Below are 12628 nucleotides of genomic sequence, written 5' to 3' on the forward strand. Positions count from 1 at the left end.
GTATAATTAATGGACTAACAATTGGTATGAAAAACGTCAGTCAACATTTGACTCAATGATAAATTGTATTTGCTGACAAGTTCATTGTATCGACCATAGAACTTGGGAAATGATGACTTTAAACGGTACAGTTGATATTCGTCTTTCCTCAACATGCTTGTCAATAATTTACCTTTTTTTTAAAGAAATTTTTCATACATAGAACATGCTCTTGCATATCGAATCAACTGAGATATATGAAGGTATATTGCTGAATAAGTAAGGGAAGTTGAAGAAAGAAAAGTTAACGTCATCACATATATTATCATATATCTTGTTAGATTATCATAAACGGTTTTTTTTTTTTTCAAGTAAAATTTCCATGTAAGAAACAGATGTGTCTCAAGCTCACAAGAATATATCGTATCTACGTAGGAATGGAAATAACAATTGTTAATGGACAATACGTCGTCGATATATCTAAATGTCGAGTTGAAGGTCGCAGTAAGTAAGTGTTTTCTTCATTTCACGCATAAGATTTTACACAAATTCTGCTTCATATGAATATTAAAACATGCATTCAGCAGGTTTATTATCTAAGTAAAGAAGAATGGATGCACATGCATTAAATACACTGGTGTCGAGTACATTAAATGCTTACAGCGACGATATTTGCCGATTTCCATAAATACTTTCATATTACACGTGCAGCTTTGTTGAATGAATTAAGGGAAACAAACATAAACAAAACTTAAACGGAATTCTCTCCGATAAAATGAAATACAAACATTTACACACATTCAAATCTGTTTGAGAATGATTTGTTAATTCAATAAAACACAGGGATTGACATTAATTTACAGTTATCTATAAATCAAGACGGTGCTATTGATTTTTTTTCGTCTATTCAATAACATGAACCATTGAGAAAATAAATTTATATTGATTACGACAGAAGATATTGTATGAATTATATCCTTTCATACTGTGATGAAATCAACTCTGAAGTTGAATGAATTTTAATTCTGACGTACACTACATGATTTTACTCTTGATATCTGATCAAGGAGCAAATCAGAAACAAAGGTGTTCACCTTACTATTAGGTTTAATAAACTCTGTTTGAACACAAACGATGAATTTCTGTTGATTGATTAAGTCAGTGTTAAATTCGATTGCAACACATGCCTAACGTTATATTGTTTTTTTTGTCATTTAAAAAGAATCTAATTTGGTTCTTATTATTTTACTTAGAAAATTAAGGTGTATTTGTCCATCTACATGAACGGTTTTAACTTTAATATCAAATTATATTTTTCAATGAAATAGACACAGCATAAATGCTAATCTAATTGTTAATTTGCTGACATTTACTAAAATCCAAAGCCATCAGTCTTGAAATGTATTTGTATGCATGTGGTTGAGAGCAAAACAGATAATTGATTTTTAATCTGTCAAAGGACTGTTATAATGCCAAATAATGATTCATATCCTGTAATCTTACATTTTGGGGGAACTATCTTTTTCTAAAACACCTGTTTTCTTTGAAATTTTGCAGTATATGAAACGCACATGTTTAAAGATTTCATCACCAGATAAAAACTAAACTCAAATGTTTATATAGGAGGGGTGATCAAAAAGTTGGTTCATGGAGATTTTATTTCGTGTATGAAGAATTGATCAGTAGATATACAATAGCTAAATTGCATTGAGTGGTAGACATGCATTCATGGATCTCTTCATACCTTGAAACACCCGTGGGGATCCGGGGTAGAATAGGTCCTCAGTACCCCTTGCTTGTCGTAAAAGGCGACTAAATGGGGCGGTCCTTCGGATGAGACCGTATAAACCGAGCCCCGTGTCACAGCAGGTCTGGCACGATAAAGATCCCTCCCTGCTCAAAGGCCGTAAGTGTCGAGCATAGGCCCAAATTAGCAGCCCTTCACCTGCAATGGTGACGTCTCCATATCAGTGAAAAAATCTAGAGAGGGATGTTAAACAGTATACAATCAACCAATCATACCTTGAAAACCACGAAAATTAACCAACAGGAAAATTAGCGATTTCACAATACAATGAAAAACACCTGTCAACATTCCACATAATGATATATTGTATATAAAGAAAAGGTCAGTTATCGCCTCTATAAAAATTTGTGAATCTTTTACTTCAAACGAGACTGTTGATATCCTTGTTTCAACAATGTTTTAGCTTACCTCGTTGTAAATAATGTTCGTAATATAACTCGCATATGCATTTCAAATCAACTTGAGGAAATCTTATACAGGTAAGAAAGCTATATTGCCACTGACGTTAGGGCAGTTGTCGTAAGCAAAATTGATAATCGTTATCTTAATCATATGTATTCCATTATCCATTGCATAACTAACTGTAAATATTATTGTCTATCTTTACATCTCAGGTCAGATCTCTCTATCAGCAGAAAACTACCCTAGAATTTAAACTCTTCAGTGTTTTGTGTATAGAACAGTTTGGAAAATTTTATTGGAACACTCCGCAGATGCAAATTACGTGTTGCTTTTAAGAAAGAACATGCTAAAAATGGTTTTAGAGATGCTCTGAAAGCATGAATTTCAAAAATAAGCAAAAAAAAAATTGGTTATCCTTATGGAAAAGAAACAATTCGAAAATTTGAAGTTAAGCAACATTCCTTTGGGTCTGAGGTGTAAATGGAAATAAAATATGTTACATGATATTTAGAGTGGAAAAAAATCATTTTTTATCATAAGATAGCATTCAACAATTTTATGATTTATAAATCAGTTATATCTGACGTACAAGAAGATACGACAATCACTACTGGCAAAAGACAAGATACTTTTGTCTTTTAGAAATGTCAGCTGTGGAAAAAAAAAAAATTTCTCCGCGCTTACCCAGAATTTCTACTTGTACCATATTATTTTTCCCCCTGTGTAAAAAAAATCGCTTCGACGGACCCGTAAAACAAACTTTTAAAATGCCAGCTTCAATTATTTTTCTCTTCTCAAATTGCTGATAGGAATCTCTTAATTTTTCATAGTTCATCCTAGCTACAGATCCCGTAATGCAAAAGCGTGCAATTTTCGGCGCAATATTTTTTGCGCGCTTTTTGGGAGAATTTCTCGACTTTCTAGCATTAATTAATCAACTACCTTTCACTCCCTAATTGTAGACACATTCTGTAGCCAAATGTATATTTTATCTACCTCCCAACCATTTATAGTTGTCTCTAAAGAAACGAAAATCGCTTGAAGTTGATTTTTAGCAATCTAACAAATAATTTTAGTTAAGTGAATTTATCACCTGTAAAGATGACTATAAAGGGTAGGTAAATGGATTAAATATATAGATTAGCTAACTTATGTGTCTTGAAGTAGGGAGTGAAAGGTAGTTTTTTGACCGATGCTGGAAAGTGGAGAAATTCTCCAAAAAATGTGCAAAAAATATTGCGCTGTAAATTGCACTTTTTTGCACTACGGGATCTGTAGCGTTATCGTCAAAGACAAGTATAATAATCCATAACGCTACAGATTGGCAGCTAAGTTCATCCTAGTACTTTCTTCGAACATCTAAGCAATTTATTTATGAATTTGAAAATTTCCCTTGTATATTCATCTTCGGTACAGAGAATATACTCCACGGATACCTATAAATACCTTATAAAATGATACGGCCAATAAAATAAAAAAAAGTCAAAGTTTATTTCTTTTCATAAAATGTGTTAATTGCTTAACCGAAGTCTTATTGTTAAATGTGATTAAATGTAATAAGGATTTAAGTTGTTCATCACATACATTTACGTTACTACATTTTATGAATTCTTTTATTTGATTAAAACTATAAAAGGATTGAAGTTGTTCATAATAAACATGTTTTATATGTTACTACATTTCAGCTTTCAAGTTTATCAGACAAAATTACAACTTTTACAGTTATTTATAAGGACATTCTGTTCCTAAACACTTCAAATAAAAAAAAAATTCAGGGTTTTAAATTATTTATAAGGACATTCTGTTCGGAAACAATGCAAATAAAAGAAGTACATGGTTAACAGGAAGTGAAGAAGATAAAGACCATGAATATATAATATTCAACAGGAAATCATAGTGTGTGTAATTCTGATTAGTCGTGAACGGACCTGAGAGGTTGTCATTCGCGGAACTTGATAAGAGCCTGGCGACATTTGATTATTTCTTCACTTACTGAGATAGGGGCGAGGTGTTTGGTACCCAAACAGAAAAAACAGCCTATCGGATCATGCTAACAACTCGTGTGTAAATCATGGTTTTGATATGATTTCGGTATAGGAAAATTTCACATGCAAATGAGCTAATGGATCATGGTTCTGAGATGATCTGTTAAACTAAACAACTAGCAAGAAAACCATGATCCTGGTATGATCTGTTGTAGAGCTAACAACTCGTATCAAAACCATGATCCTGGAATGATCTGTTGTAGCTAACAACTCGTATTAAAACCATGATCCTGGTATGATCTGTTGTAGCTCACAACTCGTATTAAAACCATGATCCTGGTATGATCTGTTGTAGCTCACAACTCGTATTAAAACCATGGTCCTGGTATGATCTGTTGTAGCTTACAACTCGTATTAAAACCATGATCCTGGTATGATCTGTTGTAGCTAACAACTCGTATCAAAATCATGATCCTGGTATGATCTGTTAAATAGAACAACTCATAGGAAAATTCTACTTCTTATACAATTTTACTAAACACTTTGATATTTGCAATAAAGTTGTCTTTAATATTTGATAAATAATTTCAGTTACCAAAAATTAAGAGAAATATTATACACTTATGTCACATGAACCATGACGTCATATAAATATAATCCCAAAAAATGATCTTCCTTAATAAGATGATGATTTAAATATAAAACATTATCCAAACTATTCACTGAATTGTATAAGAACAGAATCACAGAAATCCATTCTTCTTAAAGAATAATCCGGAACTCACTGATATCACTGCTTATTTATGATTACAACATCTGTTCACTACAGAATCAGCAGAGTGGTGGATCTATTATTCAGAATCACAAACACTGAAAGGGCTCTCAATGAAGTAGTCTATCCTCTGATATACGCTCTTTATATGTGTACATAAGCACCTTAAAAAGAAACGTAGAGAAAGTGGTATTTATTTATCAATCAACATATCATTATCTTTAGATCATGAAAATATGAAATATTCAAGTACTTTCCTCATTGCATTAGTGAAAAGAATTAGATTTATCACCAAAAGAATACTATTGTTGAAATGTAATATTATTTACGTACACAAATTTTGTCTTCACCAAAGGCGGATCTTTTGAATTTGTGAATTTGAATGCAACTCAGATGTTAATCATGAAGATGGAAATGTCTGTAGCTGCAAAAGAATTTCATTTTTATAAATAAACATTTTATATAATGATTAACATGTACATGTACAACAAATATTTGAATCAACAAGGTCAATTTGATGCTTAAATTAAGTTTTCAGCTCAAATCCATGTAAAGCTTTGCTATGTCTCTTCTACACATTTACAAAGGAAAAATGAATCATGCACTTGCTGGTAGAAATTAAAAAAGGTCAACAATAAAATTGATGAATTATACTCACCGAGAATAGAGTTAATAGTCCAGCACTTATTGTTATTGCTTATATGATGCAAAGGCTTTTCTTTTAAATCGGCAACAAGAAAACACGCACATCTTGTTTATCAGAATTCAAATTCTGACCTAGATCAGCTGCAAACCACTGTACTACAGCGTGCTGCCCAGCAGGAGAATTGCATAACAAGGTTACTACGACTCTGAAACTGACCAGTGATCCAATCCAAATCTAATGCCTCAAAGTTAGATTGGGAGTGGATCACAAATATTACATGAAGAGAAAGAGTTTTAATAAAATTCTGGCTGCGTTATTTAAACAAAATACATGTGTGCTAATTTAAATATGAATTATTGTATTAAATTTGTTTGTCATTTCATTCAATTTCAAAAAAATATAGTCTTTGTTACTTATACCTGTACATGCTGTGTGCATTTTAATTATTAAAACTTAATTTTCCTGTTTTCTTTTAAATAAGACTTTTATTGATGTATGTATGTTGTTTGATTCTCCAAGCTAAAGTGAATTTAAAGCTTGCATTTTCACCTATCATAGATGACAAAGTTAACAAACCATATCAGGATCATACAACCAATTCTGACAAAGTTAACAGATCATGTAAAACTCATGATTCTCAACAGAGAAGTTAACAGATCATGTGTAACTCGTATGGAGTTTAAAGACTAAGTTAAGAAACCATATCAAAATCACAAACTTTAAGCAGTTAAAGTTAACGAATCATTTCAAACTCATGTTCCTTTTTTTCTAAGTTAATGGCACATGTCAGAATCGCAAGAAAATCATACCAGACTCATTCCCCAGAAACAAACCACATCAGGATCATACTTCCTTATTTGTCATCTATGATTTCAGTATGATCCATTTAATGGATACTGTCTAAATCATAGTTCAAAATCATGAATTTGTGAGTTTGATATGGTTTGTATGTGATTTTGGCATGATTTGTTAAGAAAAGTTTTTGTTTGGGTAGCTTTTTGATTATGCTTGGAAAAGAGAGGGGGGATGGGAAGGGGGATGACGGTGGTTGGGATGGGGTATTTTATTCGTGTATTTTCCTAGACCATGGGGTGTTGGTATTGGATTGTACTCTGTATAGTGTGATCGCCGAAATATTGACGACTCGTTAAACAACGATAATTAATCAATGAATCTTAACAACTTCAAATTATTTATTTAAATTATCTTGAAGGTTAATGAAGACGCCGTTAGACGAAATCTAAGAGTTATCTTAAAAGTTTGTTTTTCAAAAGGTTTCGCCTCAAAATATTTTCTTTTTCTAAAATAAGGCCCTTGCTATTTTATATGTTACTACATTTCATCTTTCAAGTTTATCCGACAAAATTACAACTTTTTGTTATTTATAAGGACATTCTGTTCGTAAACACTTCAAACAAAAGAAGTATAGGGTTTACAGAAAATTCAGAAAAGGACAAAGACCTGTGAGTATATACAGTGTAATATTTAACAGGAAATCATAGCGCGCTGAATTCTGATTAGTCGTGAACAGAACTGTGAGGTTGTCATTCCCGGAACTTCTTTAAAGCCTGGCGACATTTGATTATTTCTTCACTTATTGAGATAGGGGCGAGGAGTTTGGTAGCTTTTTGATAATGCTCGGAAAAGAGGGGGAACGAAGGGAAGGGGGAGGACGGTGGTGGGGATGGGAATATTTAATTATAAATCACCTAATATTTCAAATGAGTTTTAGCCTTTTGATTTGACTCATAATGACTCTTAATGATTTTTCTCCAATATATTCCCGTGTCAACATTGTATCCTTTTTGGTTCCATGCTCCCATTTTGGGGTCATATTTCGAACAAAATTGAATATGCTTTACCTGAGCATGCTTGTATGTAAACATGACTATTCATGGCTGTTCTTTAGAAGAATATTTTACAATTTAAATGGACAGTTGAACTTTGAGATATGCGTCTTTCTAAATTTACCGTATCTGTTTGCATACATATTTAATGGAATCCTAAGCAAACTTAATGCATAGTTAATGTTGGGCAGAAGCGGAAACTAATCACTCTAATCATCAATACCTTTTTTAATTTTCCTAAAATTTGTCTATTTTTACCTGATAAACTATCATATGTCGCTCCACTTGCCATCCAGCATCTACAGCAACACCTAGTCTATTGTCATTAATCTCTCTGAAAAATAGTTAAATAACAGACATCAGTTATTAACCTGTGAATCTGTCTCATTTAGAACAACCCCTAATGTGCATAACATTCTGCATATTTATCAACAAAAATTATACTGTACATGACTAAACCTTATATTTATCAGTATATATATTAACTTGATCACTATCAATTGTCTATTATTAGGTATTTCCTATGATTTTCCTTAAGGGATCAAAACTAAAACACGAGGCCCCTTGGGCTAGGGCCACAATACTCTACGAAGTCACTGTCTCTGCCCAATCTAATTAAAATTAGAAGTTAGATCCAGTCGCATACACGCTACACAAACATCTAACAACATCCTATAGAGGGTCACGTCAGAGGTCAAATTCTATCAACCAACCAAATCGTCTCTTGCAAAATCATCGTTTATATGTTGACGTAATTGAAGAAAATAAGTCTAGGGTTATTCCAAATTTGACCTCTGCCGTGACCCTCTATGGGATGTTGTTAGATGTTAGAGCAGATCTAACATCTAAATTTGACCTCTGACGTGACCCTCTATGGGATGTTGTTAGATGTTAGAGCAGATCTAACATCTAAATTTGACCTCTGACGTGACCCTCTATGGGATGTTGTTAGATGTAAGAGCAGATCTAACATCTAAATTTGACCTCTGACGTGACCCTCTATGGGTTGTTGTTAGATGTTAGAGCAGATCTAACATCTAAATTTGACCTCTGACGTGACCCTCCATGGGATGTTGTTAGATGTTAGAGCAGATCTAACATCTAAATTTGACCTCTGACGTGACCCTCTTTGGGATGTTGTTAGATGTTAGAGCAGATCTAACATCTAAATTTGACCTCTGACGTGACCCTCTATGAGATGTTGTTAGAAGATAGAGCAGATCTAACATCTAAATTTGATTAGATTGTGTCTCTGTCACTCTTCATTTTTTTTTTTCAAATTTTCATTTTAGGAATGAATTTATTAGCTACCCAAGTTATACTGTATATCCAGGGCTGTGTAAGTTTTGGCTTTATATACTGCGAGGGATTCATAGAAAAGCGGGTCACACTATTATAACTTGGATAACTATGAAGTCAATTCCTTATAATTTAATTCTCCATCAATAAGTGAAGAAAATAAGACAATTTTTCCTTCAAAAATGCATACAATTAGTACATATATGTCTGTTATATGTAAAATTAAATGGATTATTTTTGTGACGAACATGTTAGTCATTGTGACTTAATCAACACAGGTTATACCATATAACCACTAAAAATGTGTGCTGGACACCCATTGATTTGATCAGAAAAGCTATATTGCGCCTTTGGCTCAGTTTAGCAAAAAAGTTCGATTTAAACTAAATTTATAGTTTACACACTCATTCATCATGTCCAATTCTTTCTGCAAAGCATTAGATATAGATTTTGCAGCAGTATCTTCGACAGCTCCGCTGATCTCTTTATGTCTTTTGTCCAGCATGGCATGGCTTACAGGTAGTGTATTCAACTCAGAAAGGAGACTGTTGACTTGCCTTGCACCAACGCCAACAGGTACAATTGCTGTAAATACAAATTCATAAATGTTAAAAAAAAATCAGTCTAATTACTTTAAACAAAAAGCTTGTGAAATTCAACACTCATCCTCGTCTTAATTTTTTTTTTCTTTATTACAAGAAAATAAAAAAAGAACCCATACTTTAACGAACTAAATCCCTAGGGGTAATGGCAACAAAATTTAATTTGATCTACATTAGGATGATTCAATATTAATATGGTTAATACAGTAAATAGGCTTTGCTGTTCTACAGAGAAGAATTTTTCTTCCATCTGAAAAGTCTGGGGTTTAGAGAACAAATAAAAAAAAGTCTAATGCTAACTTGTTATACCCTCTCTCTGATGTGAATATTGGTTCTTATGTAAATATACAGGCAGAAACATGGATAAATAGGAAGTAGAGATTGAATTTCCATAAAAGTGAATTTCACCATATGGCATATTGCCAAAAACAAGGAGTGACTGTGTGGTAAAAAGCACAAGAGTACAACAATAAACCAGTACCCATTTCCCTCTCTGGAGCATATTTTGAAAAGTCGACCGTTTGATAAATGGAAAAAGTTAGATTGATTGATTGTATACTGTTTAACTATTTAACGTCCCTCTTCAGAATATTTCACTGATATGGAGACGTCACCATTGCCAGTGAAGGGCTGCAAATTTAGGTCTATGCTCGACACTTACGGCCTTTGAGCAGGGAGGGATCTTCATCGTGCCACATCTGCTGTGACACGGAACCTCGGTTGATACGGTCTCATCCGAAGGACCGCCCTATTTAGTCGCTATTTACGACAAGCATGGGAGTACTGAGGACCTATTATAACCCGTATCCCCACGGGGGGAAAAGTTAGATCAGAAATGATCTGAAATGAGCCTCTGGCTTCAATAAGTTAGAAATAGCTTCTTAAGAAGTTTTTTTTTTTTTATTCTGGATTAAACATTATATATATTTATATATACATACACCTATATACTGGCTCTGAGGACAATAGCAAGTTTATTGTTTCTTGGTACCCACGGTACACATTATGACGTCAAGTTCAGAAATAAATCTACATGTAAACCAGTTTCTTTGAAACTGAGCTTTGAACCTGAGCTAATGGCAAAGTGTGACGGAAGGACAGACGGAGAAGAGATGAACCTGATAAACGCTACTAAGTATACTATGCCCTGGCCATATTCATGGCGGGACATAACAAACCTTTCAAAATATGCACAGCCTGACCTGAGGTAATTTAGAATAAATACATGTGTATATATACACTGGAAACAGATAAAACATAATACTTAGTACTCACTACTTGTACAGTACATATAAACTGACTATATATCAAGCTATAAATTGTTATTACTGTCAATAACAGACTATAGAAATGGCAATTCGCATAATTTCAAGTTCTTGATCTGAAAAAAAAAAACGACGCAGGTAGGTTAAGGTTACAACCAAATATTCTACTTGCCTTTATGACATGACGTCATAGTAAGTTATATGACGTGAGGTTTAGAGATAACAATTTCCTAGAATTGATATCTAAGATTGATTTGAGGTCGAAAAATGAATCAAAATATGCAAAGGCATAATATAAACAGAAATTTATTGTTTCTTGGCCTCTGTAGTAACATGTATCACAGAGGTTAAAAACCGAATCCGTGACGTCATAACTATTGATCATGCAGTAGCAGAGTGAAAGTGAAACTTAACGAGAATTCATGTAAACAAACACCAGAAATAGGAGTTTAAAAGCATTTAGAAGGAATATCATGTGTGATTCATGTGGGAATAAAGCTTATGAATGAGGTATGGTAATATAATTCTACAATTTCTTCGTAAAATTAAAGCAGGGAGGGTGTTTACTTGCCGATCAGCCTTTCCTCTGTCGTTTGTAACATAAAAGATGCAAGATTTCAACACTACGCTGCATACCTTGTAACTTAATTTTTGTTTCCATCTAAAGTTCTTATTCTAATGTTTTAGGAAAGTGCTGCTAGAATCGTATGGTTTACGGGAATTGATGCATTTTTTTCGATGTACTGATCAAAATATAAAAAAAATTGGGGTAGGTTTCGTCTCAAAGTGTTTAATAATTATTTCTGTGAGAGGACACTAGAATTTTAGCAACACTTTTTATGGTACAGAGATGTTTTAACATAACTATTATTACAAATTAAAACTTATTATCCCCGGAGTAGTGTTGAACTTTTTACTTTTTCATTAAGGTATATTTTCTACATTATAGACATCACGTGGTGACGTCATGGTGAAGTGCTTACTGTAGTATAAGTTCCATTGAAGTCTATAGAATGCATACCTATTGCAAAAGTCTTATCCTTGACTTTTCCGATTTATTAGTGTAACATTACTATAAAAATGCCAATTTGCCGAATTCTGATCCATGTGCTGCCTTAACAAACCCGCGGAGAGATCTGTCTTGTTGACGTTCACTTTATGGTCCTGGGTCAGTTGGAGCAATGGTCTTGCAAAGACGTATTGTATCATCTGCGTCCAACACTACAGGCCAACTCAATTGCGGCCAATTAGATGGGGTATTTCAAGTTAGATGTTGTAAATGAAATAGTTGTTGAAATTGAAATAATTTTATATCTGCAGTGACCCATGTTTACAATGGGAAGTACCATAAAAGTTGCTGCTTTAGGATATATTCCATTAATGTTCATTCACAACTTTACAACACCATATTTGCTGACAAAAGCAACAGGATTATTTTCCTGTATGAATGTATGAATCACATTTTTATGCAAGATTATATCAAAACAACAGCAAAAACAAAACTTTTTAATAAGGGCCCCGCAGGCATATGCCGGAGCCCTATAGTAATCGTCTTGTGTGTCATCTTCTGCGCAAGTTAGTTAAGGCTACGTATGGAGGTTTCTTTGCAAAATAATTAATTAAGACCCATAATTGCTATATACAACGCAAAGAAAATGTTGTTTTGTTTTCTAATACATTCTTGGTACCCACGATATGCGATTGCCGGTACACATTATGACGTCATATTGTGATGTCATCAGCCTTTAATACACACGTTAATAAGAAACATCAACAAAATCGCTTCTGCGACAGGGCATACCTTACTTTGTTTTACCGAATATTCCAAAGATTTAAGATATTGCTGCACAAATGTCGACACTGCAATTCTTTGGTTACTATTCGTACAGTTCTAAGTTGAAAAAGGTTAAAATGTACAGTCCAGTGTAAGTTTAGTAAAATCTTTTATCGATTGAAGAAGGGCATTGAATTTATGCAGCAATTTTATTAATTTTAAGAATATTCTCCTTAATATTATACTTTAT

At 33.3% G+C, this 12628-nt stretch overlaps 1 long non-coding RNA gene across 1 annotated transcript; it reads right to left on the reverse strand.

Annotated features, from left to right (window-relative positions):
* Window positions 1–4723: 4723 nt before the first annotated feature.
* On the reverse strand, window positions 4724–6564 carry LOC134252813 (uncharacterized). Its single transcript, XR_009989022.1, has 3 exons — window positions 5604–6564; window positions 5279–5369; window positions 4724–5109 (listed from the first exon to the last, which is right to left on the reverse strand). It is a non-coding gene; the product is annotated as an uncharacterized LOC134252813 (long non-coding RNA).
* Between the last annotated feature and the right edge of the window lie 6064 nt (window positions 6565–12628).

The sequence above is a fragment of the Saccostrea cucullata genome, unplaced genomic scaffold (assembly GCF_032062105.1).
Source record: "Saccostrea cucullata isolate Sc308-1 unplaced genomic scaffold, CSIRO_AGI_Scuc_v1 ctg4092, whole genome shotgun sequence".
Taxonomy (NCBI): domain Eukaryota; kingdom Metazoa; phylum Mollusca; class Bivalvia; order Ostreida; family Ostreidae; genus Saccostrea; species Saccostrea cuccullata.